This window comes from Salvia hispanica, chromosome 2 (genome assembly GCF_029641045.1).
Source record: "Salvia hispanica isolate PSC_SH4W2 chromosome 2, Shi_PSC_v1, whole genome shotgun sequence".
In the NCBI taxonomy this organism is placed as follows: Eukaryota; Viridiplantae; Streptophyta; class Magnoliopsida; order Lamiales; family Lamiaceae; genus Salvia; species Salvia hispanica.
In genome coordinates, this window is record NC_142693.1 from 62,279,607 (window position 1) to 62,305,199 (window position 25,593).

At 34.4% G+C, this 25,593-nt stretch overlaps 1 long non-coding RNA gene across 1 annotated transcript; it reads right to left on the bottom strand.

Moving 5' to 3' along the window:
* Positions 1–17,701: 17,701 nt before the first annotated feature.
* Positions 17,702–20,563, bottom strand: LOC125202566 (uncharacterized). The gene is made up of 2 exons (XR_007173117.2): positions 18,401–20,563; positions 17,702–18,138 (listed from the first exon to the last, which is right to left on the bottom strand). It is a non-coding gene; the product is annotated as an uncharacterized LOC125202566 (long non-coding RNA).
* Between the last annotated feature and the right edge of the window lie 5,030 nt (positions 20,564–25,593).

Below are 25,593 nucleotides of genomic sequence, written 5' to 3' on the forward strand. Positions count from 1 at the left end.
TGTCCACGACTTATAAACCATTTACTTTATTCCACTTTTAGTAAGCAAACCACACAATCCACCAACTTTTTACACTCACAATCCAATATAAAACTAATACGTTAAATGGTTATCACATTCACTCACTTTATCCTTTTACTTCTCTTCACAGAGTCAAACAATTTCATAAAACCGGCATCGAGTCAAAAGGGTTCTTTAAATGGTGGATGGAGAGAGTACTTTTTTAATTGTGAATGTTCATTGTTTGTTGGGACTAATTACAACCACCTATTGAAATGAACAGAGATAATTAGACAATTCTCAACTCGACACAATATTAGTCAGGTATTGAATACCCTAAAAACGTGGAATATGTGGCGGTATAATAAAGAAGAGTAAATGTCATTTGTGGTCCTGAACATATAACGATTTTATGATTTCGGTCAAGAATATTATCTTTTAAATTATTGCATCCAAACAAATGAAAACAGTCTGGATATAGTCCATCTTGGACGTCGTCGTAAAAAATTTGACGGTCAACCAATTAACTCAATTTTGACTGGATGAACAATTTTAACTCAATAATGTATTCTATTTTTTGGTCATAAACACATTGTCTTTATTCATCCACCATCCGCAATAGCGAAAGTGTTTAGCCAGCCCCACGTTTGCTTCTGCGGCTCGCGGATCTCCGCCACCCACTTCACCAATCCCGTTGTTGGACGCCTTTGTGGATTGGGGGCCGTTTTTTGAAGATGGGGGGATGGTGGTGGTGGAATATAATGAAATATTAAGGGCATATGTTCACGTAATGAAATTTTACAATATTACCAGTTTTCCTTTACAATCTACTGTATGATAGTTGTAGTAAAATACTAATGACATATGTTCACGTAACTTATGAACAATTTGCCACAGATCATACAAAGCTATATTTTTTCTAATCTAGATGAAATAAACAATCTTAATTGCCTAGTTATATCAAGCTCCACTATCTTATATAGATATATATACTAATTTACTATTATTGGGGTGTTTTTACGTCCCAAAATGTATGAAATAGGTTTTTCCTCAATGAAGTTGTACTACCTAAATAATTCAAAACATTTCTCGACATATATATGTGCTTAATAAATGGTTGATGTTGGTTTCCAACAATATTTCGTATACTAGAAAAAGAGTTGGGCAAAATGATATACTATCAAAGATAATTTAAAGACATACAAATGGAATATTTCATGATTAAATGTAGAGCTCTAAAATGAGTTGAGTGGGATTCTCATTTCTCAAATGTAGAGCTCTAAAATGAGAAGTACTACTAGTAGACATTAAGAACTACTACTAGTAGAGAGTAACATAAAGGGTAACTGATTTAAATGTATCTACCATTTATGAACACGCTGGGCATTTTAAAACGTTTTAAATTTAATAGATTATCACGTAGTAGTACTTATTTCAATTATCCACCATTTAAACATTTTTACTTCTAATATTTTAAAGAAATACTTTAATACTATTATTATTGTGATATTTCGTATACAGACTATCGTGTCATCTATTTTAGGATATAAATTACATTAAACTTTAACTTTTATTAGTATATTTTTCGTATACAAAAAGCCATTTGATAAAAAAACAAATCTCATTTTCTTAATTCGCATTTTAATTGTTTATATTAATGCAATAATACTAGGCGTAGTAAGGTTATTGACAATATGTATAAACAATTTGTAATAGATCGTAACGCATAATTTTCTACTAATTGCCTAATCCAAATTTTGATTAGATAGACCACTTATACTGCCTCAGTCCCAATATATCACTTTCTTAAAATATTTTTATTTTTATGTTTTTCTTTTTTATTTTATTCTCTGTTTATTAATCCACCAAAAAAATACTTTACTCCTTATGTTCCATGTTACTTGAGACGTTTGTTTTAAACAAGATATTTAAGAAAAATAAACATTTCGAACTCCAACTATCTCATTAAAAATAAAACGTTTTCCTTTTTGTGTTATCCTATTAAAAATTACTCTCTCTACATTAATTCACAAAACAATAATATATAAAATCCCATATCAAAAATTAAATGTTTTATATACGAAAAGAGTATTTAATGTGATTGGAGTAACTAACAATAATTAATCTTTTGGGTTGCTTTACATCCCAAAATAAGAGCATCTACAATAGTGGACGAGCGACCGGCGAGCCACCCGTCTGTCGCGCTCGTCCACTATTGCAACCGGTGAGCGCCCGACGGATGACCCCTCGTCCGTCATATAAGCCGCTCGTCCGTTCGGTCGTCCACTATTGTGGACTCTCGACGGACGAGCGCACGGACGTCCGCATTTTTTATTTTTTTTTAAAACTCTATATATACGGCTCGTTTCGGTTCATTTTCATTTGCACCACTTGTATTAACGAGTTTCTCTCTTTCTACTCTCTACATTTCTCGACATCCCGAAATGGCTAGTGGTAGTGGTAGTGGTAGTGGTAGCGGGGAAGGTGTCGGTGGCAGTGAGGAAGGTGCGGGTGGCTGGGATAGTGAAGCATCGCGGCAGATCCGCGAACAGATATGGGCCTATACGTCGGCTGAGATAAGTCGCCTGACGAGGGAGGCCTTGCAGCAGTAGCAGTAGCAGCCGGCAGTACCTCGCCCCATCCAGCGTCGAGCTGTAGTACCCCGGGACCACGTCGGTGCACACCAAAGATTGTTTGAGGCCTATTTTGCTTAGTAGCCCCGGTTTAGGGACAACTTCTTACGACGGCGGTTTAGGATGCACCGTGATCTATTCATGCGTATCGTGAACGCTTTATTGCGTTGATACATGTACTTCCGGTGCAAGGAGACTGCGTTAACTTAGATAGGTTTCTACTTATTACTCTTAAGTATTGGCCTATTTATTTCTTAGGTTTGATGTTAAGTTGCTGGGTTTAACGTTAAGTTGTTTACATTTGATGTTAAGTTGATGGGTTTAATGTTAAGTTGTTTAGGTTTGATGTTAAGTTGTTGGGTTTAGTGTTAAGTTGTTTAAGTTTGATGTTAAATTGCTGAGTTTAATGTTAAGTTGTTTAGGTTTGATGTTAAGTTGTTGGGCTTAACGATAATTTGTTTAGCTTTGATGTTAACTTGTTGGGTTTAACGTTAAGTTGTTTAGGTTTGATGTTATGTTGCCGAGTTTAACGTTAAGTTATTTAGGTTTGATGTTAAGTTGTTGGGTTTAACGTTAAGTTGTTTAGATTTGATGTTAAGTTGTTGGGTTTAACGTTAAGTTGTTTAGGTTTGATGTTAAGTTGTTTAGGTTTATGTTAAGTTGCTGGGTTTAATGTTAAGTTGTTTAGGTTTGATGTTAAGTTGTTGTGTTCATATTGAGTTATTTAGGTTTGATGTTAACTTGCTGGGTTTAACTTTAAGTTGTTTTAGGTTTGATGTTGACTTGCTGGGTTTAACGTTAAGTTGTTTTAGGTTTGATGTTAAGTTGCTGGGTTTAACGTTAAGTTTTTTAGGTTTGATGTTAACTTGCTGGGTTTAATGTTAAGTTATTTAGGTTTGATGTTAACTTGCTGGGTTTAACGTTAAGTTGTTTAGGTTTGATGTTAAGTTGTTGGGTTTGATGTTAAGTTGTTTAAGTTTGATGTTAAGTTGTTGGTTTTGATGTTAAGTTGTTGGGTTTAACGTTAAGTTGTTTAGGTTTGATGTTAAGTTGTTGGGTTTAACGTTAAGTTGTTTAGGTTTGATGTTAAGTTGCTGGGTTTTATGTTAAGTTGTTTAGGTTTATGTTAAGTTGCTGGGTTTAATGTTAAGTTGTTTAGGTTTGATGTTAAGTTGTTGTGTTCATATTAAGTTATTTAGGTTTGATGTTAACTTGCTGGGTTTAACTTTAAGTTGTTTTAGGTTTGATGTTAACTTGCTGGGTTTAACGTTAAGTTGTTTTAGGTTTGATGTTAAGTTACTGGGTTTAACGTTAAGTTATTTAGGTTTGATGTTAACTTTCTGGGTTTAATGTTAAGTTATTTATGTTTGATGTTAACTTGTTGGGTTTAACGTTAAGTTGTTTAGGTTTGATGTTAAGTTGATGAGTTTACCGTTAAGTTGTTTAGGTTTGATGTTAAATCGTTGGGTTTAACGTTAAGTTGTTTAGGTTTGATGTTAAGTTGTTGGGTTTAATGTTAAGTTGTTTAGGTTTGATGTTAAGTTGTTGGGTTTGATGTTAAGTTGTTGGAGTTTGATGTTAAGTTGCTGGGTTTGACGTTAAGTTGTTTGGATTTGATGTTAAGTTGCTGGGTTTAATGTTAAGTTGTTTAGGTTTGATGTTATGTTGCTGGGTTTAATGTTAAGTTGTTTAGGTTTGATGTTAAGTTGTTGGGTTTAATGTTAAGTTGTTTAGGTTTGATGTTAAGTTGTTGGGTTTAATGTTAAGTTGTTTAGGTTTGATGTTAAGTTGTTGGGTTTAATGTTAAGTTGTTGAGGCTTGATGTTAAGTTGTTGGGTTTAAAGTTATGTTGTTTAGGTTAGATGTTAAGTTGTTGGGTTTAATGTTAAGTTATTAGGTTTGATGTTAAGTTGCTGGATAGATTATGTAAAAACAAAAATTGGATAGATTTAGGATAAGAAGTAGGGAATGTATATGTGTTTTAATAAATGTCTAAATGAGTTCATTATTTGTTTTTCTTCTTTTTTTTTGTTTCATTTCTCGTTGTGGCAATTTTATAGTAGTATCATCTTCCGTGGATATTGGATTAAAAGCTGAATATATGCTTTCGAACAAACAAACAAAAACATTTATTGAAGTACTCTTGGGCATAATTTAAAGAAAAACAAATGCTCAAGCTTATATTTAGCACTATCTTAATCCATAAATCCCAATTAGAATGAATATATTTTCAGCACAATAAGTATAAGATAATTTGAATCAAATGTCAAAATATTTCCAATTGATCAATTGGATATAAAATGCAATTAAAATCCCATATTTAATTTAGGGTCAAAGAACAATTAAAATGAGTGTATCAAATTAATCTAATATTTGATTGAGTTATTTGAGTAGATAAATTGAATACTCAATTGCTTTAAATCTAAAATTTGGTTCAATTAACCTTAGCATTCAATTGATTGATTTTATTTTATCAAACTAAATATACAATTGATACAATTGGATATAAAATAACTTGAATCAAATCTAAATACCAATTTAATTTAATGTTTAATTTATTCAGTTAAATCTAATACGGGGTACTAAACTTAATTGTTTAATTGAATAGTCAACTTAACTTTCATCCAACTATTTGATTAGTAAGGAAATTTTTTAATGAAATTGGTGGTTGATTAAATAAGAATTTGAATGAAGTTAGTTAAATTATAATAATTTGAATGTGATTAAGCTCTCTATCTTTACAAAACTACTAATAGAATAACCGTTGAATTATTTTCATCTAACTATTAGTAAAAAATTAATAATGAAATTAAAGTTTGATTAAGTTATAATTTAAATGTGCTTAAATTTTAATATCATAAGATGGTCAGATTAATTATTGAAATTTTCTTGCCCAATAATTGAATTTTATAAATTGTTTAATGCGGACAAGATCTAATATCGCAATATATATTATAGATATACTAGTGATTATTTTCATCCATCTATTTAAATTGTTATAGAAATTCTAATGACATTAGTGCTTGGTTAAATGATATTTTTAACGTGATTAAGATCTAATATCACAAAATAAATAGTTCAGTTAGCTAATTACTCTCATCCAACTATTTTATTTTAAAAAGAATTGTAATAACATTAGTGTTTGATTAAAAAAAATCTTTTAATGTGCTCCAGAGTTAAGACCTAATAAGAAAAAGGGTAGATCAAACACTGAATTATTTTCATCCAATTATTGGTTTGTAAAAAATACCTAGTGACATTAGTGTTTTATTAAATTCGTTTTTACGTGCTTAAGATTATATCACAAAATAGATAGATTAACTAGTGAATTATTTTTATTAAACTATTTGATTCGCAAAATTATCCTAATAACATTAGTGTAAATAAATTTTTAATATGGTCAAGAAGACCTAATATCCCAACATAGATAAATAAATTAATGAATTAAATTCATCCTACTATTTGATATGTAAAATGAATTCTAATGGCATTGGTATTTGAAATAAATAGAACAATGAGTTAATTATTCGCATCCAACGTAGTCGTTCGATGGATCATTATTGGAATGATTATACCGAGCCGCATTCTCAATCCTCAATGCATTCGCCCCATCAACAAAGTCTTCACTTACAACTCCAGTAGCACGATCTTTGCCGAAGATTTGAGTCCAGACATCATACAGTGGCCATGATTCGGGGCGCATGAACTTGACATTCTTATCAGCCTACAACATATGTACACAGCTCTCCCATGATTTATAAGGCAGTTGGCAACAAATAATGAATAACTCAAACACGATGCAATTCTCAACAACTCAAGACCAAACCACCCACAGACGACAACCATAACATATCACAAATGCAAATGAAACACACATAAAAACCATGATTGAATAGATACTACTTAAAGCCACAATCTGTTCTCATTGCTCGTCACTGCAGTCGATCTTGTGGTTACCGTCTGGATTGAAGGCTACGCCAGTCCTTGAAAGCATGTTCCAGAGACTATTGAAGTTGGTCTTCCAAGCAGTGATCTTCGAGACAACATGGGGCGTACCCTTCAGGTCGATATTGGGAAATTCCTTACGAAGGTCATCTTCGATGCGTTGGAGATAGCTGATCCTGAAACCATTGTCTGATCTCCATCCGCGTGCAGTAAGATCCAATAATGAAGCAACCAATACCTCTTCTTCCCGGGCATTCCACATACGCCGACTTCGCTCGCCCTTTCGGTACTTCTGCCTCACCTGTTCAGAGCTCCCTGTTTTGACAAAGATGGACCGTTAGTTTTAGACACAATAGCCTTAGGTCCCCAAACTAGACGAAGAAGGATACCAACCTTGTGTAGAGCTGCCGCTGAGACCGGATACAACATTGCGAATTACTTGAGACATTGATGAATACAAATACACAAAATAAATTGTAATCAAATGAACCGAAAACCCTTATATGCCATTATAGTAATTCAAAGAGACAATACCTGGACTATAGCAACTCGAAGAGACAAAAATGAACCGAAAACCCCTATGTGGCATTATATATCGAGGTTGTAGAACTGAAAAGATGATTCCCACCAAATATTTGGGGAAAAATAAAATGACAACGCTTCCCGGTTAAATTAGAGCTTTAATTTGGGGAAATTAGAGCTTGGGGTAATTTCGACATTTACCAACTACAATTAGGTCAAAACATTGACCGCGATCTACTGTGCACACCTGATTTGGATTCATTTGATGCAAATTGAACAAAACGGCCATTCCATAAATTACTTCCAAATCTGCTTCAAATCTTGGGAAGAATTCAATTCTTTAAATTGTCGGCTTTGGGGAAAAGCCAAAGTGAACACGCCTTGAGTATATATGTGTGTGTAATAGTTGTTTACTTGTGTCAGTATCACATGCTCTTCAAATGTACTATTTACCCAACGGTCTATGTAATTCTCCAGTCATTAATGTTGCGTAGCTTCCAAGACTTGATCACTCAACATATTTTGGGTGAAACATAAAATAACCAAAACAAATCTTACAATTAAACCAATTTGCTACTACTATAAAACAGTATACTCCGTAAAACATTAATTTAATGTTTCACCTCATATTTCATAAATCATAATTCTCTTGTTGAATTAGTTAGTGTTCCCAAATTCAGAACTTTAAATACACACGTTTTTTTGATCAACAATTTTTATTATAATCCACAATTAATTAAAACTGCTCTAAGTTTGTTAATTAATGAATTCCATTATTCCTATAATTCACGTTACTGCCAAATTCTCCATGCTACTACTAATTGGGACTATTGTTCGATTAGTTCATCGAATGTAAATATTTTAAATAGACGTTCTATTTATATCTTTTGTGAGGCTAATTAAGAATTTCTACAAATCCATAGGAGAGCAGCTAGTTTATTCCTCCAAGGTACTTATCTAAGCTAGTTTATTCTACAAGACCACGGTGCTGCTCGATGCATCGTGCACGTTCGTGCCGCTGAGTAGGCGACGTGGCACGTTCGTTTCCGTTAGATTTTCTTTTCTTTATATTAAAAAAATAAAAAATAATACCAAAAATTAAAAAAAAAATATTTCCAGATTCCCAAAAATATAGCCATTTTATTACCTTTTTTGAAATTTATTTGTTTTTTTCTTAAATTTTAAAATCCAAAAATCATCTATAAATACACACATTCATCATCCATTTTCCACATCAAACTGTCACCCATTCATATTTTTCCATACAACCCATCTACATCTTTCTCTCTCACTCAAACCCTCTCTAAAAAATTTTAAAAATGGATTTCACCGATATCATTGCGGAAGCGGAGCACGAAGCACAAGAATATTATGAACAATATCGTGCCGCCTATGAAGCCTATGTCGCTGCCGCTGCCCCCCCCCCCCCCCCCCCCCCTCCTCCTCGACCAACTAGATCAATTCGCCGCTACATCCCTCGTAACCGGGAGGGAGCTAACGAAAGGCTCGTTGCCGACTATTTTTCTGACTAGCCGCGGTTTTCGGAAGATTACTTTCGGCGCCGTTTTCTCATGTCAAAACGGTTGTTTATGCATTTTGTCAACACATTGTCCGCCCGTGTTGAATACTTTCAATCACGTAGAGACGCAACCGGTCGACAAAGTCTCTTGGCGTTGCAGAAGTGTAATTGTGCCATCCGACAACTTACTACTGGGCAAAGGACTGACCTCTTCGAAGAGTATTTGCATGTGGGTGAGTCACCTGGAATCCTATGCCTCAAAAATTTTTGCAACAACGTTCGTTCTGCATTCGGTGAGGAATTACTTCGGGCACCCACCGCCGAAGATTGTCAACGATTGTTTCATCTTCACGAAACGGTCCACGGTTTTCCCGGTATGCTTAGCAGCATTGACTCCATGCATTGGAAGTGGAATAATTGGCTGACTGCTTGGAGGGGGCAATACTTAAGCGGCCACAAAGGCGGCGGCCCAACGCTTATCCTTGAAGCAGTCGCCGACTACCGCCTTTGGATTCGGCATGCATATTTCGGTGTTGCCGGATCCAACAACGACTTGAACGTGCTCTATTCTTTACCACTCTTCAATGATGTTTTGAATGGTGTAGCATCGGTGATCGACTTCACCGTCAACGGAAATGCATACCACATGGGTTACTATCTCGCCGATGTCTACCCAAGGTGGTCGACTTTCGTAAAGACGTTCAGCAATCCGCAAGACCCGAGATGGGTTCTTTTTGCACAGCGGCAAGAGGCTGCTCGGAAAGATGTCGAAAGAGCTTTTGGTGTGCTTCAAGCCCGATTCAACATTGTGAAGGCCCCGTCTCGGCTGTGATACGTTAAGAATATCGCCGACATCATATACACGTGTATTATCTTGCACAACATGATTAAAGCTGATGAAGGACCAAAGCCGGAAGCTCAACCGCGAGGTTCTCCCCCACGCCAAGGGAGTAAATAGTCATTTAAGATGTTCATGTAATTGGGTACCTATGTTTTATGCTATTCTATTTGGATGAAAGAAACATGACTAAAATGATTTGCGTGCTGGTTCAATCTGAGTTTTATTCTATAAGATTTATTTTTTGACTGTTACGGTAATTTCTAAATGACCGAATTAAAAACATCTAAAGTACAGAACAAATTTTATCAATTTCGGCATTTGTGATTTGAGAAATAAGTGGAGTAAATTCTTCTAATGAGTTTCAATTTCAAAGATACATAATTTTATCAATTTCGGCATTTGTACTGTTTTTTTGTTCATAATTGTGAAGTTGCTAACGTATCTAAGCATCATAATTGTTATAACAAATCAATTAGTAAGAATACTTAAATAGAAAACTAAAGAAATTCTTTAGTAAATCCGAAGTGTTGTAGTTCGAAAACAAAAATGCTACTAATTAGATGATATGCGTTAAGTTCGACTAAATAAACTAAGAAAAGATATTGACAAATTCATTAACATACTAATATCGTCTAAGTTTCTTACCAACAACGTCAACGGCATCATCATCCTTCCTCTTTCGTTTGCCAGTTCCTAACCAACAACACCAACAGAACCCTAATCACCTCCAACACCAGCAACACCCTGACCACCTTCAACCCCAGCAACAAAAATGAACTGTATCACCGGATTAGGTTGAGAAAAAAATGAACAATATCCCACCGGATCTCCACGTACACAGTACCCCGGAGAGGGCTTTGGGACTCTTTCTATCTCTCTACAAGGAGAAGGCACAAGCAATGGGAATTCCTACCGGAGAATGGGGCCTACCTACTACTGGAGCTGGCCCATCAAGGGTGGTGAAGGATGGGGATGAGCTGCCCAACCGGAACTCAAGGATGGTGGCGCGGCAGGCTCGTCGGCTAAAGCCGAGGAGGATGGAGTTGCAGATGACGATGGTGGCCCTCCTTCAAAGAAGCCCAAGATTCAGTAATTTTAGGGTTTGATGATGTTTAGTTGGTTTGGTTTTTATGTTTCTACTTATTTCCCGGGTTTGATATGCAATTTCATGTTAAGCTGCATGTTTAGGACTTATTAAGCATTTTTATTTCTATTTTCTGTTGCGTTGTTTGAAAATTATTTAGAAAAAGGTAGTTAGTTTCCAAGTTCGACTATACACAACATTCAAAAACAAAGATGCTAAGATGGAATACATTCAAGTTCGACTACATACGAAAACAAAAGATACTAGACGAAATTAGAAATTAAGGTAGAGAGTTCAATAACATACTTAATTCCGCTTGAGTTTCTTGGTAACAATTTCAACAACATCATCATCCCACTTACGTATACCAAACTTTTTAATTTTACAAGATACCAAACTTTCAGTATGGATAATATAACTATTGTTACCGTATCAATATTTCGATATATTGTACCGAATTTTGGTATACCTTACCAGGATGGCATACCGAACTTCGATACACTCTACGGTTATACCGGTATCTTCATTAATTGTTTTTGGTAATATTCATTATGTTCGGTAACATATACATGTAATATTCGTATATATCAGTAATATTCGTTATATATACCGGTAATATTTATGAAAAGTTATCTCCAACTCACTACTCGTATATATTAATTTATTTATAACTTATACCACTATGACCCACCATTACAACTTGTTAAACACTAATAATAGTATCAGTCACATTATCCACTAACACAACTTTAACTATTTTTCTCCCCCTTTCTTTTACTTTAACAATTGTGTATTAATTTTTGTGTTATTTCAAATATTCATATTTTTATTGGATAAAGAAGATTATATAGAATGTGTGTGTGTGTGTGTGTGTGTTTGATTGATCAGGTGCGACATCAAAAATATCCCATTGGACGACCGAAGGAAAAGAGATGAAAAGGTAGTGTGTTCTCTATTGCAAGGAATAGACGTTATTCTCAAATGGTTATACTCTTTTTAATCAACGGTCAAGTATGTGTATCCAATAGCCATTAGACTTGATTAAAGTTCAAAAAATGTTGCTTAAATTTCAAGACTTGATTACTCAAAATATTTTGTGTAAAACATAAAAGAACCAAAACAAATAAAATCTTACAACTAAACAAATTCTCTACTAATAAAAAAGTACTTCGTAAAACATTAATTAAATGTTTCACCTCATATTTCATAAATCGAAATTCTCTTATTGAATTAGTTAGTGTTTGCAAATTCAGAACTTTGAATACACTCGTTTAAGTGATTAAACTTTTTTTACTATAATTTACAATTAATTAAAACCGTTCTACGCTTGTTAATTTATGAATTCTATTACTCTATATTGCACGTATGTTACTACCAAATACTACGTACTACTATAGGACTATTGTCCGGACGTTACTGAAGATTTTGCCTCTACTCAATACATATTTACGAAACAAATTTTGGGTGGTTAATCCGATCAGTTCATCGATGGTCAACGGAGAACGGATATATTTTAAATAGATTTTACAAATGGTTCTTGTCATGCCTGCCTTTTCTATGGTTAATAAATGCGGGTAGTCGCGATTAATGGAACTTTAAGAATGGGAGATCTATTAGGGTTTCAATAAAGAGTTAGACCAATACATATAATATTCCAATAATAGAGGAAAAATCAATGTAACGTAATTAACATTTAAATCCAAAGACAACAGTAATCATAATTAATAATCCAATTGTAAAAGGGATTAAAAATATAATTGTGAAAAATAGTCATAATTCAACTGAAGCGTTCATGAGAAAGAGTGACGACACTCGGAATTCAAATAATAACTAGCAAGACTTCAAATTAAGTTCAACACCATCCCAAGCTCATCGTCACTCAACCTACACATAAGGAAAACACATACAGAGCTGAGTACTATAAATTATGTCAAAAACGCAGTTATCAAAAATATTTATCTTGTCATTATCAAGTAACCATCGGGTTTTTAGCTTTACAAGGCTTAGACACCAGAATACTTCATCATTCAAAATCACGGCTGCGCAGCCAATATCCCATAGACGTCAACCATATTTGCACATATATGACATAGACTGTGGCGACAATCCAAGTCACTAGACTGGCCAACCCATAAGATGGCACATTGTCTACCATAGGTGTACACTAATCCAAGTAGGGTTTGCAGCACTACAAGAATCTGAATTCGATTTAAATAATACTCCCTCCGTCCCCAAAGAATATGCTTTTTGGGGTCGGTACGAATTTTAATGTAAAATTGGTAAAGTAAGAGAGGTGTAGAAAGAAAAAATAAATAAAGTATTGTTAGTGGAGAATGAGTTCAGGCTCATTAGAGAGAAAAGACTTTCTGAAATTAGAAAGTGCATATTCTTGTGGGACAGACTAAAAATGAAAATGTGCATATTTTTTAGGGACGGAGGGAGTATATGGCAAAGTCATTTCAGATAGACACGTTAAAACCAAAATACGGCATAATAAACATATTCCCAATTCATTCTATCGATAAAAATAGTTAAGACATTGTCCTTATTTAAAAGAAAGTCACCTCGAGTGCTTAATCCTTAATTCAATTCTTTCCCTTGCGATCACGATTCACTTGCAAGGGAGCACCTTTAAAATTTGAAATAACACTCAGATCAACACACAGAATCAAATAAATAAATAAAATGCATGAATCCTACGACTTTTGATTAAGAATTTTTACAATTAGAAACTTAGTTTTGCCGCCCGCTCACTTCCCCTACAATTTTTGAGAATAGATAAATCGGCTCACGATGATTTAATTTAATTAACTACATTCATTCCATTTCCAAATAATTGTTTTAAAACAGCCTCAGGTACATGAATTTCACATCGGCCCCAAACTAGGCTCCAAATTCAAATAATTGAAACAAGGCCCACAAAAAATATTAGTGGCCTAAAAAGTAATAAAAGTTGAATATACTTTTTATACTCTCCCTCGAACACTGATAAAGCTTTGCTTTGAGAGTTGTTGAGAATGAATTGCAGATTACAGAGAAATAATATGTGAGGGTGAGACGTGATTTATGAATGTGAGGAGCGGCTGTATGATTAGGTTAGGTTATAACCGAGATTAGGAGTGAATTAATTTTGGTGATTTATTTCCAATTAATTTGGAATTAAAGGTTGAGAGATTTGGTTGACTGCACTAATTTTGGAGCGTGATTATGCAGATTGGAGAGGCTAAACGCGTGAATAGGGAAGATTACGAATCTTTTGCGAATTTATTTTCCTGCAGCTGAAAAAACAAATGAACTTTTTGGGCTCAAATGATGGGATATAATAAATTTAATTTGGGCTCAAGATCCTTTGGAGTACTATATAATTTAAACTGTGTGGCCCACATCTTTTTTATTTATTTAATTTATTGTACTCAGAGTCACATAAATATTCCTCACATAAGGGAATTATTTAAATTCAAGTGTGAAAATGTCACAAATTAACATAAAAAAATCACTCAACGGTCATACAAATTGACGGGAGTAAAGGCCGGAGACAGATGAACAAGACATAAACATGAACATAAACTGGGGAACGAACTATAAAATTGAAAGAACAAGATGAACTGAATGGAACTAACCTAACTAAAACAATACAAGAAAATAATCCTCACAATGGAGGCCAATCCTCACGCAGGAGGCCACGTCCAAAATATTGATCTCTCAAAAGATGGTTTTCACCACTTAAGAGCCTACGAAATGAGAGAAATCTGCAAACTAACTTAGTTCAAAATTCAAACCTACTAACAACTAACTAACTAAACAAATAAATTAAGAAATAATATCTAATCAAATCCTAACTAATCCTGACTAAGTATGCATATCCCGCAATATGCATATCTGTATCACAAATAAACTCAACTTGTTTAATGGAAAGAATAAGAAATTACTCGTTTCCAATCGGCTAAATGGTTGGATCTCTGTATGGCTATAAATTTTCATCAGATTTTAGGATACCTCAAAGATCAACTTGTATTACAACCTAAAACAACACCAAACTTTTAAAGTAAAAGGCTGAGAATCTTGAACTGATAAGAATACTGCTTACCTCAAAAATATGTATGGAGATATTAAAGTAAATGGTGTTCTCAAACAAAAACTATAGAGAGCCAAAAACTAAGATTCTCAAACAACAAGGTCAAGAATATATGAAACATGAACACTTGTGAATAATCACAAATAAACTGCCAACAGTTGCTCTATGTTTCAAGAATCATAGATTAATAGAGAATTAACAGCAAACAATACGAATAACTAATAACATGACTTTAATATATTCAACATCCTAATAACATAACATTTTCATGATATAACGAAAACACGATAGTAGTCTTGTTCTATGATAGGGAAACTGATTTGAGTTTCTTCTTCGAGGGCAATGCATCGGCATCAAGTGGCTTGGTGGATGATTGAAGCTTCATTACGGCTAATTGAACGAGATCATGTGTAAAACCATGAGGCCACCACAGTTGCTTGAATTCGCATGCAAGTTGGACGATTAGTGGGAATGACCTACCACTGTCATACACTAAACGTGAAGGTGAATCCTCTGGGAAGGGAAAAGGATGATTAGGCGAATCCTCATAAGGACGATCGTCATATTCGCATCTCTTATCAGATGGCGTAGCTCGAACCTTGTTTACAACAAATTCCGCGAGATCTAACGTATAATCATTTGACCAATTTTCGTGAAGATTGTACCTTCCCTTTACCATAGTCGCAAATATCCCAGCCATCGTCTTTACATGCATATCGTTCTTGCTACTGCGCATTTGATCGGAAATCCAGAGCCGAGTTGAGCCGAGACGGGGATGGAGTGGCGGTTTTCTGCAGGAGAACCCCTTCTTCTTCTCCATCTCTTTAACCTAATTTCGAATCAACTTCAAATTTGGGGGTTTTGTTTTGTGATTCAATGAAATAGATTTATAGAAACAGTTATAGGAATAGAAAGGAAAATTATTAGGGATAAAAAAAAAAATAAAGTCAGTTACGTAGGCCATAGATGTGCCAAAAATTTATTATAGCCTATGCTTATTGAGTTATTTTCTTATCTCGGATCTACTAAACAGGGGAGTGCTCAATTGCTAACTCATCATTTAATTGCTAACTACAACTAATTTAAGGCCATAGGATTGTAGAAAACGTATGGTCTACAATTTGTCACGTGTAATTTTTGTTTTTATTAATTAAATCGAAAAAGATAAAAAAAAAAACTCCAAATTAGGGTTTTGGATGAAAATGTCAATATAGTGTTCCGAAAATATCAACACAATGCTTTGAGAATGTCAATACAATGCTTTAAGAATGTTAACTCATTGCTTATATTGACTATCTACATGTATTATATTGACATATTTTATATAGTATGTTAACATTTCTGCTTGTACGAAAAAATTAAAAAATTTTGAATTTTTTTTCAAATTTTGACGTCGGAACATATGCATGTAGTATATCGTTGGAATTCTTATGAAATTATCTTTAATTTGTTATATGTTATATGAATTTAAAGTTTTGGGATTTCTTTTAAAAGTTAATTATAACTAAACATGTAGTTAATTGACATTAATACCCCTATTGATATTTTTTAGAATTAATTATATGACTTTATTGACGTTTTTCGTTGATCGTATTGACATTTAAGAATTAATGATCTAAGCCCTTAATTTGAATATCTAATGGCTATTATTTAATTGTAGTTACCAATTAAGTTATGAGTTATCAATATAGCACTCGTGCTAAACAATCTGATGTTATATCCTTATTGGGATAGTTACGTGTATTCATTAACTTTTCAATATTTTGCAATTGTATAGTGAAAGTCAAAATCAAAATTAATTTGACAAAATTAAATACTATGGAGTTTGGAATTCTGATTTATATTTGTTGGTTTAGTCACAAAATTCTAGATCAACAGTGGTGGCGTCCGTCCGCAGCAGTGGCGTCCATTCTAGATCAAAATTAATTTGTTGATTTATATTTGTTGGAGCATCCGCAGCGGTGGCGTCCGTCCGTGCCGCTGAGCACGAGCTCGTCCGTCCGCCGATAGAGCTCGTCCGTCCATGCCAGCGGCACGGCGCTGCCCTTAGCTAAGAGAACGTCCGTGCCGCTGAGCAGCACACGTGGCGGCTTCTTATTCGCCAACGGCTATTATTCAAATTTTATTTATATTCTTAAAAAAAATACGAAATTAATTAAAAAAAACGTTTTTAAATAAAAAAATATATTTTCCCACTACCCAAAAAATATATCCGTTTTCTACCCACTTTTAATTTAGTTTTCAATTTTTTTTCTCAAAATTAACATTTTCATCTATAAATACCCTCACTTCAACACAAAAAAAATTACATTCTAGGATTTTCCCAAAAATCACATTTTAATTATGCATTTTTTTATTTTCTAGGATTTTTATTATGTATTTTTATATTTTAATATTTTAATTATGTAATTTTTATTTTTTAGAATTTTAATTATATAATTTTTATTTTTAATGTATTTTTATAATGTAGAAATGTTTTTAGTAATTGAAGTATTTAAATTAAATAATAGAATAGTGGGACCTTTGATCTTGTCCTCAGCTAAGAGCACGGTTGTGGGTGTTGTGCTCTTAGCTAAGGACAAGGAGTAAAAGTGGGTCCGGGTCCATTTCCGTGCTCTTAGCTAAGAGCACGGATGGGGATGCTCTTAAACCTATCAAAATGGGTAACGATAAAAGGAAATTTTCACACGATGTCTATGTAGTTAAATCAATAAATTAGATTTTATATAAATATCACAAATATATTGGTATTTAATAAAAAGAAAAAAAAATATGTGACATGATCTTTTGGAATTTATCCACCCGTGACAAGCCAGATGAAGTAACAACTCTTTTATAATTCACCTACCTGCATATTCTACATATTTATGGTATTATTCAAATTTATTTTGCACAACAGCTGTCCAAAATCGGTAGTAAAACAAGAAACCTAATTAACTCAATTTAATTTTGCAGAAGCAGAGTAAATGTATAGTCCAGAAATCAGAAGCTATCACCACAGATGAATATTGAATTTTGGACGGGATGAATTTTGTGAATGAAAAGTAAATCACTAAATATACCTAAATCGAATTGGTATATCTCATACACAATATTTCGTGATTCTTATCATTCGACAAATAACCCAATTTTTAAGGGTATTCGATATCTAACGACTAGTATATATCGTGCTGGGTCAAGAATTGTCCGATAATCTCTACTCCTTTTGACATGTCTAATGGTGATATAAAATTCAATAACATACTAATAACATCTAAATTTCTTACAAACATCATCGACAACATCATCATCCTCCCTCTTCCGTTTGCCACCGGCCGGACCAATGTCACCTCCTCCAGCCGGAACACCAACGCCACCTCCTCCAGCCGGATGCCAGCCACCTTGCTCCAGCGGCCACCTCTATGTGTGACGTGATGTGTGTAGTTTTTCCAATACCGCTCAAACCGACGTAGTGGATTTATTGAGGAAATAGATTGACCTAGTTGTAGTTCCTTTGTCGTTTCCTCCTCCATGAGATATCTGTCAAATTGAGAATGAATTTGATGTAGGAATGGCGTACTAAAATTCTGAGTATAAATTTGGGTGCCTTACATCAAATTAAATAGTAATCATAATATGCATGACGAAATGCAACTTAATAAACTATCACGAGAAGCATCAAATTGAATAGTCATACATATATAATTTTCAAACGGAAATGGTGAAATACTTATGGTATCATGGTATGTTAACTAAAAAGTAGTGAGATAAATAAATGAAGATGAGTGTAATTTATATATACCGGTGGAATTAATAAAGGACGACGGAATTTGCTTCTCTTTTCTCTTCGAATTAATAAAAAAGAGGAATAGAAGAGGAGAGAAGATGAATCCTTTAAATTTCTTTAGAGTTATGTATATATGGAATGAAATGTAATGTGTTAGGTGGAGTGGAATAAGAGAATGTGGTAGGTGGGAGAAGAGAGGGAGAGAAATAAATGGGTTGTGGAGTGATGAATTTTGCATGACACTTCTTTTAGACCGATGAATTTTGTTGTTCTTCCCCCAATCTATTTTTAGTTTCTATTTAATGAGAAAAGATCTGCTCAGCGACTAATACTCTCACATAGGCTAATTTCCTTAATTTTAGATATTTATTAACAGAAAGCCAATTATCCTTGATTTTAGATGCTTGTCAACAGAAAATCAATTACGGTACTTTATTTTCCAAGCCATCAATATCATTAAATTTCTTTTTTATCTTTTCATTTTCGATTTTTCTGCCTTTTGTTCTTATTGTAAATAAGCTTTTCTACCACAACGTCAATATTTCTTATTAATTTTCTCTCTCTTCACCTAAATTAAACTATTTCATTGTTAGTTTCTGAAAAAAAGTAAAATAGCATTCTTTTTTATTACTCTCTACTTTTGATGATAAAATAGTGTAAAAGAATAAAAAAAAAATGAGAATTTTATGATAAAGCAAGGTTTTTAATTGATAAAATTAAAAGCATAGATTTTAATCAAGAGACAACTAAAAAAGCATAGATTTAATCAAGAGACAACTAAAATGCGAAGAAACAAATTATTACATACTGCTACCATGTAAAAAAGTGAATCAAGTATAATGATATAAACAAAGTAGAAAAAAAAGTGTAAATTGTATAAGCATATTTCCAAACATATATGAACAAAGGCTAAAAAAACAACCTCAAACAAGCATATATGAAAATTATAATAAAAACCTAGGGAAACACATGTATTATGAATTTATGATGTATAGTTGTATACGCTAAAGGATACGAAAAGTAAATAAAGGAAAAGGGAAAGATAAAAAAGAAAGTAAATGATATTTATGAAATGGAAATAAATGAAAGATAATTGTTGGTTTGTTAACAAACATCTAAAACTTCGGAAATTAGCCAACGTGGGATTAGTCGCTCACACAAGTTCACATTTGTTATGCAGGAGATCTTTTCTCTCTATTTAATTAGTAATCATAATTAACAAAGAAAAATATATAAGGCTAATTATATTTTCTTAGAAAGAGATGAAAACGCACTAAAAAAACCGCTTGTTTTCGAGCAAATATTTTCAAGCATCTTTGCTGGAAAACAATAAAAGCCAGTATATATTCTTTTCTGATCAAGTCGAGTCAAATTCTTTTTCTGCCCCAATATAGTCGAGTCAGTCATATTTCTTTTCGGATTGTCTCAGCAATGTTTCTATCCCGCTAGATGTAGAGACATTAAAGTAATTGGTGTTCTCTCTATCTAACATAGGACTAACTAAATTAGCAGCCTCAAATCAAGATTCTTCAAACAGCAAGGCCAAGAGCATATATCACACAATCACAAATAAATTGAAACAGAAGATAAGTTCAGCCAAAAGTTGATCTATTGGTTCAAGAATTAAAGGAAAAATGCTCCAAAAACCACAGATTAATAGAGAATTAGTAGTAACTAATAGTAACATGACATTAAAAGATTTCAAAAATAACATCCTTCCTAATAACATAGTTCTATGATGAAACTTGATGAAATGATTTGAGTTTCTTGTTGGAGGGCAATGCATCAACATCATGTTGAGAAAATCGGGCAAATTTTCTCTCAAATAGTGAAATGAACCGATTCAATAATTTTAGAGTTAACCTAATGGGGTCTACCTTGATAAAATTACTTCCCCAAATAAATTCTCTGGAAAGACTAGTGGGGACACTGTCATCTCTTAATTATCAGACTCCAAACAGAATTTATTAGTCAGTGTACAAAACACTACTACAAAATCCGCAAATAATATTGAATACAATATCATAGCAGAAAAGCAAACCCAGAAATAAATGCGGAACAAAATAAATAATAAAGAAAGAACACACCCGAAACTTTGATAACGGAGTTCGGCCGAATTGCCTACGTCTCCAAGCACCCTCAGCACAGCCCGATTATATTAAACGGAGAAGAGAATACAATATTTGAGGTACTAAACAAATGAGGGAGGAGTGCTCGTTTTATAGGCAGCCATTCCCCCCAATGTTTCCATTACCAACCGATGTGGGATTTACATTTTGACAATAGTCAAAGTTTGTAGGCAACAAACTTCAACAAATCTCCATCTTGGCAAAATTTGAAATCCCACCGAACACAAATCTTCTCCACCCAAACAAACGACTCGCGGTGCTTTCATATTGGCGTTGTCAAGCGCCAATTCCAATTCGCAGAATATTAACCAAGTCCAAACAATGTTCAAACTTGGCTCTCGTCACCACCTTGGTCAACATATCTGCAGGATTCTCTAAAGTCGAACCTTTCTGATGACAATTTCCTCTTCTTCGAGAATTTCCCGCACAAAATGATAGCGAACATCAATGTGCTTCGTCCTTGCATGAAAGACCTGATTCTTTGCTAAATGAATAGCACTCTGGCTGTCAGAATATACTTCAAGTTGTTTCTGACCAACACCCAATTCTTTCAGCAACCCATGAAGCCAAATTTCCTCCTTCACAGCTTTAGTGTTGGCCATGTATTCTGCCCCTGTCGTAGACAAAGCTACCGTTGACTGCAAGGTAGACTTCCAACTAACCGGTGCACTAACTAAAGTGAACAAATAGCCAGTTGTAGATCTTCGCTTATCCAAATCACCAGCATAGTCAGAATCACAATATCCTACTGCAAAATGACCAAGTGATTTATCCTGCTCAAACAACAAACCAATATTTACGGTATCTTTGATATACCGCAGAATCCATTTCACAGCTTGCCAATGACCCTTGCCTAGATCATGCATATACCTACTCACAGTACCAACGACCTGTGAAATGTCTGGTCGTGTACACACCATTGCATACATCAAGCTTCCAACTACATTAGCATAGGGAACTTTCGCCATATATTCTCGCTCATCATCCGTATTTGGAGATAACTGAGAACTAAGTTTAAAATGAGGAGCAAGTGGGGTAATTACATGTTTGGAATCATCGTTTATACCAAAACGCTGAAGTACTTTGGTCAAACACTGTTTCGGTGTCAACCAAAGCTTGCCTCCCTCTCTATCCCTTGTAATCTCCATTGCGAGAATCTTATTGGCTCTCCCAAATCCTTCATCTCGAACTCCTTACTCAACTGAGCCTTCAATCTGTCAATTTCAACTTGGCTCTTTGATGCTATCAGCATATCATCAACGTATAAAAGTAGGTAGATGTAGGACCCATCTTGAAGTCTGCGCAAATACACACAGTGGTCGTATTTGCTTCTTGTGTACATCTGATCCTTCATAAATTTGTCAAACCGCTTGTACCACTGTCTTGAAGACTGCTTCAATCCGTACAACGATTTGTTCAACTTGCAAACCCAGTTTTCTTTACCAGCAACCTTGAATCCCTCCGGTTGGGTCATATAGATTTCCTCCTTCAAATCACCGTGTAACAACGCGGTCTTCACGTCAAGTTGAGCTAGCTTCAAATTCAACTGCGCTACCAAAGCCAACAAAATTCTAATGGAAGAATGTTTAACAACCAGATAAAATACCTCATTGTAATCAATTCCCTCCTTCTGGGCGTAGCCTTTAGCTACCAATCTTGCTTTGTAGCGCACATCATCTTTGTCAGGAAATCCCTCTTTCTTTGCAAAAACTCATTTACATCCAATTGTCTTCTTGCCTTCCGGCAACGACATCAGCTTCCACGTCTTGTTCTTCTGAAGAGATTGCATCTCTTCTTCCAAAGCACCTTTCCAACCATCGCTTTCTAAACTTTCAACAGCTTTCGAAAAGATACCTGGAACATCATCAACAATTGGAAGCGCATATGCTACCATATCCGCAAAACGAGCAGGTCTCTTATTTTCCCTCCTCGTTCGCCTGACTACAATTGGCTTTGATTGCTGCGAAGGTTCTTGGGGTGGAACCTCTTCATCATCTGACTCTTCTTCTTCCATAGGAGAGTCATTTGTGGTGTTCGTAGTCGGGATCACAACTGCATCTTCGAACTCCACCTGCTGCGAAGTATCACTACTATTTGGATGTACCTTATTCAACATGGAAGATTCATCAAAGGTAACATCCCTACTTACAATCGTCTTCTTAGACTCCAAACACCATAACCGATATCCTTTAACACCATCACTAAAACCAATAAACAAAGCCTTCTTTGCACGTGGATCCAATTTTGATTCAGTGGCATGATAATATGCAGCAGAACCAAAAATACGCAAAGAATCATAATCAGTTGCAGGTTTACCAGACCATACCTCTAAAGGAGTCTTGCCATCAATGACAGAACATGGCAAACGATTAACAATGTGTTGAGCGTATGTGAGGGCCTCAGCCCAAAGTTTCCTGTCTAGCCCAGCATTAGACAGCATACAACAAACTTTCTCCACTAGTGTTCGACTCATCCGCTCTGACACTCCATTCTGCTGTGGTGTATTTCTCACTGTGAAGTGCCGAACTATGCCACACTCCTGGCATACATCTTGGAAAGGATCACTCTTGTATTCTCCACCGTTATCTGATCGGAGAACCTTGATCTTCCTCCCCATCTGATTTTCAACTTGAGCTTTCGATTTTAGAAAATCCCAAGGACTTCATCTTTGCTCTTCATAGTGTACACCCAAACTCTTCTGGAAAAATCAACAACAAAAGTGACAAAATAGTGTCTACCTCCAAGTGACGGAGTCTTGGCAGGTCCCCACACATCAGAATGCACGTAATCCAGAATTCCCTTTGTATTATGGATTGCAGTGCCAAATTTCAGTCTTCGTTGTTTCCCCAGAACACAATGCTCGCAAAACTCTAATTTGCAAGACTTCGTACCTTTTAGCAATCATTGCTTGGCGATAATTTGCAATGATCTCTCACCAGTATGTCCCAATCGCAAATGCCAAAGCTTCGTCGCTTCTGCATCTTTCTAGTTACTCGAAGTCGCAGTTGCTACTGTCCCAACAACTATACTACCTTGGTAGCAATAAAAATTATTCTTCCTCACGCCTTTCAACATCACCAATGCTCCTGAAGGTTCTTTAAGAATTCCATCCCGCATCATCATAACTAGGCCTTTAGATTCCAAGGCCCCCAATGAGATGAGATTCTTCTTCAAATGGGGGCACGTACCGTACATCCTTCAAAATTCTGGTGGATCCATCCTGATTTTGTAGCTTGATTGAGCCTATCCCGTTTGTCTTACATGGACTGTCATTTCCCATGTAAACAAGTCCGCCATTGAGTTCTTCGAAATCAAAGAACCACTCCCTGATGGGACACATAGCATAGGTGCAACCTGAATCCAATATCCACTCGTCTGGATGCGATGTTGTAGGTGAAACCGTCAAAGAACAATCTGACTTCGCATCATTTTTGCATTCAACAACATTTGCATCCTGCGAAGCCTTTTCTTTCTTTTTCAACTTTGGGCAATCTTTCTTCCAATGTCCTTTCTCATAACAGAAAGCACACTCATCTTTGGTAGCTCGTCTTTTCGATTTGGACCTTCCTCTTCTCTCCTTTGATCGGCCTTGTTGACGACCCCTTGCCATTAATGCTTCATCGTAACTGCTTTGCCTTTCATTTTCTGCCTTTCGCAATTCATGACTATACAAAGCAGAACATACAATATCTAAAGACACATTCTCTTTACCATGGAGCAATGTGGTCTCCAGATGTTCAAATTCATCAGGAAGAGACGACAACAACATCAATGCCAGATCCTCATCCTCAAATTTCACATCTAAATTTAGCAGGTGTGCTACTAACTTATTAAACAAAGTAGTGTATTCATTCATAGTGGTACCTGGCCGGTATTCAAAACGTAACAACCTTTTCTTCATAAGGAGCTTATTCTGACCACTCTTCTTCATAAATTTGTCCTCGAGTGTCTTCCATAATCTATGTGCAGAAGTCTCATTCTTGACAGCATACTTCTGCTCCCTGGACTGACACGACCGAATTGTTCCACAATCTAACCGATTTATGATACTCCAATCTTTATCATCTATATCTTCTGGTTTCTTTTCTTCAATGGCAATGTCAAGACCCTATTGGAAGAGAGTCTAGAACCTCTCCCTGCCACATACCAAAATGGCTAGTACCATCAAAAATCTCCACCGTCAATTTCATATTTGACAGTGAAAACCTTGACCACGATGACGAAGAACTAGCCTTGACTTCTTGATCATTACCCGCCATTACATACTCAAAATAAAGTATTCAATATTACAGACAAAGAGTGATATTATTTCAAAAATTATCATCATTCGCTTTGTTTCTTTATTTCAATATTAGACTTAATTTTTTAAAATTAAATTTTAAATTTCGATTTTAAATATCAATAAATTTTTTTAATTATTAAAATTACTATTAAATAACAAATTAATTGTTTTAATCAATATTTGATAGTGTCTAATATTTAATCAATAAGGTACGACGACACCTTAGTTTTAATTAATATTTAATAGTTTTAATCATAAATCTATCATATTATAACACAATATATTCCGAAATAAATATGCATCTAATGCATAGGAGAATTTAACTAAAAATATTATGAAGTTGACTAAAAATTTGATACTACTAAAAATTTGATATAGGAGAATTTTTGTTGAAATTTTCTAGTTAATTTTGATTGTTTTCAAATTAATAACGGAAATTATATTAGTCTTACATTAGATGCATATTTATTTCGAAAAAAAATCGTGTTATATGATCGATTTATGATTAAATATTAGACTCTATCAAATATTGATTAAAACTAAGGCATCATCGTACCTTATTGATTAAACACTAGACACTATAAAATATTGATTAAAACTATTAATTTGTCATTTAATAGTAATTTTAATAATTAAAAAATTTTATTTATATTTAAAAAGTGAAATTTAAAATTTAATTTTATAAAATTAAATCTAATATTGAAATAAAGAAAAGGATGATAATTTTGAAATAATATCAGATTTAATACATTACTGAAATAATATCAGATTTTACATGTAAAAAGACCAAATTGCTC